Source organism: Eubalaena glacialis, chromosome 11 (assembly GCF_028564815.1).
Source record: "Eubalaena glacialis isolate mEubGla1 chromosome 11, mEubGla1.1.hap2.+ XY, whole genome shotgun sequence".
Taxonomy (NCBI): Eukaryota; Metazoa; Chordata; class Mammalia; order Artiodactyla; family Balaenidae; genus Eubalaena; species Eubalaena glacialis.
The window spans coordinates 88,159,317-88,163,072 of NC_083726.1; the positions used below are offsets into that span (position 1 = coordinate 88,159,317).

Below are 3,756 nucleotides of genomic sequence, written 5' to 3' on the forward strand. Positions count from 1 at the left end.
CCCTCACTTAGCCAATGAATCGTACTTGTTCTGACCATGCCATAAATATGAATTTTCTTTTAAAGTTACTCAAGCTCAATCAGAACAATGAGCTAAATTTTGGTTAAAGAATATAACCTCACTCAACTTGGGGATGGATTCATATGGCTAATACCAGGTCATTTAAGTTTAAAGGCCCTTATGTTGGGAACAATTAAATCATACTAAGGATAATCAACCTAGTAACATTAAGAAATTAAATGTAATAACACTAAGAAATTGGGCCGGGTGCCTTATGAACAATATCAATATATAATTACTTTTAAGATAACGATAACAGACAGGGCCAGATGAGTTTGAGGTATACTCGGCCATACCTAATGGAAATTCTTGGCTTAAATATTTACTTATAATCCTATTATTAATGCTAGCTATAGTACTTATATTCTGCCTATTTTACAAGATTGTTGTTTCTTGAAGTGCCAAACATGTGACTGGGCTGCCAATAAAAATAATGGTGACTAGGTGGCTTGAAATGATTGACCAAATATATAGTTCCAAATGAGATCAATGATTGTAACAGTGTAAGTCTAGATATGGGAAGAAGCAACCAGAGGGAATCTTCTCCTCGACCATAACAGACTAATAAGACAGGTGGTCCAGGAACTTTTGGCTATCAATTAATAGGGCCTACTCTGGTAATAGCACATTGAGTAGCCTATCAACAAAATCCTGGCCTAAGAATGAGCATTCCTAGTACAATGGGACAAATGGTCATGTAATATCGTTCAAACCATTGTTGAGTTTTTGACCATGAGGGGGCACTGCTAACAAAGAATGTCACTTGCCATCTGGTTCTTCAAGAATTAAGTCACTAGCCACCACAGTTGCTGACTTTCAATACACCCTGGAAGAGTTCAGAGTGCAGATCAGGAATGAGGCACTCTGTGCTCTGGGAAAACTTGTAGAACAGGTCTTCAGATAGTTACATGTTTTCAGGAGAAAATTTTATGAACCAATTTCTTGCATCTTAAAATCATTAACTAAGATATCTGTGCCTCGTGACAGTAGTACCTTTCTACAAAAATCTGTGCTTTATTACACATACCTCTTCTCCAAAATCACATATATGCTTACCTCCCCTTTCACCCTTTCAGAGAGATTCCTCAGAGCAATCTGAGAGGCTGTCTCCTGGGCTATAGTCCTAAGGAAGTCCTCACATAAAATTGAAACTCACAGCTCTCATGCTGTGTGCTTTTATTTCAGTTGACAATAATTTGACAATCCCTGGTATAAGCAATCAGTAAAAAACCTAATGGCTTTCAACTTACTATTGGCTTGTATTAAGATATCAAAAAAAGTTTATAACAGTGATATCAACAATAAATAGATTACCAGGGCAACATTGAAAACCTAAATATCCCATGAATACCAATGGTATCATTTCAACTAAAATTAGCTAATTTTTAAAAAGTTTTTTGGCCACACCGCATGGCATGTGGGATCTTAGTTCTCCGACCAGGGATCGAACCTTCACCCCCTGCAGTGGAAATGTGGAGTCTTAACCACTGGACTGCCAGGGAAGTCCCAGCTACTATTTATAGCCTGAGATAACATAAACTCATCTATTCTATCCGTCTCAGGAAGACCTCTATAATTATGCTACCTTAGGACAGTGAATCTACTGAGAGATAGTTTAAGGGCACCAATAATTCATCAATTCATTAAACCTCTCAATTGCAGTTCTGTTTTAGAGAACAAGTTTCTCTAGGTCACTGAATCTCTGGGTATTTTTTATTCAGAAGGAAAGGGCTGTTGCCTCTAAAAATATATATTATAGCTCATACTTTTCAAAAGGACATACAGCATGAAAAATAATCTTGTAGATGAAGAAGGTTCTGCAGGTCAGGAGGATGTGCAAAAACTTAAAAAAAAATACCTGCTAACTCTTATATAGGAGAAGGCTATGTGGAAAAGCAGATTTCCAATTATGGTGACACTGACTTATTTTACAAGGATTTTGGCAAACATACATAACTCAAATGGCATTTTGGTTGTCAAAAATGCTGTGACCAGAGGCCTGCAGGTCCCCTTGAAACAATAGTTCAGTAAGTGCTAACTCGGCATTCATGGTGACTTTGTAGAATGTAATTACTGGGAATAATGAGAATAATGAGAGTCACAGTAGCCAAACCACAACTACCTACAGGTAATATGAATGAAAAATAAATGTTGTTTGAGGTTGTTATTGCTGTAAAGCTATGTAATATAGTGCACTTACAGTGTTGCTAAAATTATTTATCAGTGAAAAATTATCATGTAAATACTAGATAGCAGGTAACATGTTCTGTGAATGGATGAATGAATAAATAAAAGATAACGGATTTATCATAGGATATAATATCACTTAAGTTTGTTTGAGAAGGAGAAAAGTAGTTAAAGTGATTGAGGCTCTATGTGCTGCTCTTTTCAACAGGCAGCCACATCTTTCTGCATGTCAAGCCATGACCCTGAGACACAATGATGAATGTTGGAGTAATTGGATTTGACCAATAGGGCACCTGGTCACCAGGGCACTTTTAACTCTGGCAAAGTGAATATTGTTTGCCATCCGTGGCCCCTTCATTACCTCAACTACATATTCTACATGTTCCAGTATGCTTCCACCCATGGCAATTTCAGTGGTAGAGTCAAGGCTGAGAACTGGAAGCATGTCTTCAATGGAAAGACAACCTCCATCTTCCAAGAGCAAGATTCTGCCAACATCAAATGAAGTGATTTTGGTGCTGATTATGTTGTAGAGTCCACTGGTGTCTTCACTAGCTTGGAGAAGACTAGGGCTCACGTTAAACCTAAAGGTCATCACCTCTGCTTCTTCTGCTAATGCCCCTATGTTTGTGATGAAATTGGGCTGGGAAATTGTCATGGGAAGTATGACAGCTCTCTCAAGATTGTCAACAATGCCTCCTGCACCACAAACTCCTTGGCCCTCTTGGTCAAGGTCATTTATGACAACTTTGGCATTGTGGAGGGATGCATGATCACAGTCCTTGCCATCACTGCTTCCCAGAAGAATGCAGATGGTACCTCTGAGAAACTGTGGCATCATGACCATGGGGAAGCCCAGAACATCATCCTTGCTTCTATTGGTGCTTCTAAGGCTGTGGGTAAGGTCTTCCTGAGCTGACTGGGAAGCTCATTGGCATGACCTTCTGTGTCCATTCCCCTAATGTTTCAGTGCTGGATCTGCTCTGCAGTGTGCAGAAAGCTGCTAAATATGATGACATCAAGAAGGTGGTGAAGCAGGCATTGGAGGAACCCCTAAAGGATATCCTGGGCTACACTGAGGACTAGGTTGTTTCTTGCGACTTTAAAGGTGACACCCACTCTCCCACCTTTGTTTTTGGGACTGGTATTGCCTTCAATGACCACTTTGTCAAGCTCATTTTATGACAATGTATTTGGCTACAGCAATAAAGTGGTGGACCTTACGGTCCACATGACCTCCAAGGAGTGAGTCCCCTGGAACACCAGCCCCAGTGAGAACAGGAGAGGAATAAAGAGGTGCTTACTGCTGGGGAGTCTTTGCCCCAACTCAATTCCCCAACACACTGAGGATCTCCAGTTCTTGACACAGTTTCCATCCCAGACCCCTGAAGAAGAAGAAGGACTTAGGAAACCCTACCTTACCACTTGCCATCAATAAAGTGCACAGTACCCAGTCAAAAATAAATAAATAAAGTCATCAGGGACTACTTGAAGAGATGGGAATAGATT

The 3,756-nt window shown here is 39.8% G+C and overlaps 1 pseudogene; it reads left to right on the forward strand.

Annotated features, from left to right (window-relative positions):
* The first annotated feature begins 2,499 nt into the window (after nt 1–2,499).
* LOC133101390 (glyceraldehyde-3-phosphate dehydrogenase-like) lies at nt 2,500–3,496 on the forward strand (annotated as a pseudogene).
* The last annotated feature ends 260 nt before the right edge of the window (nt 3,497–3,756 follow it).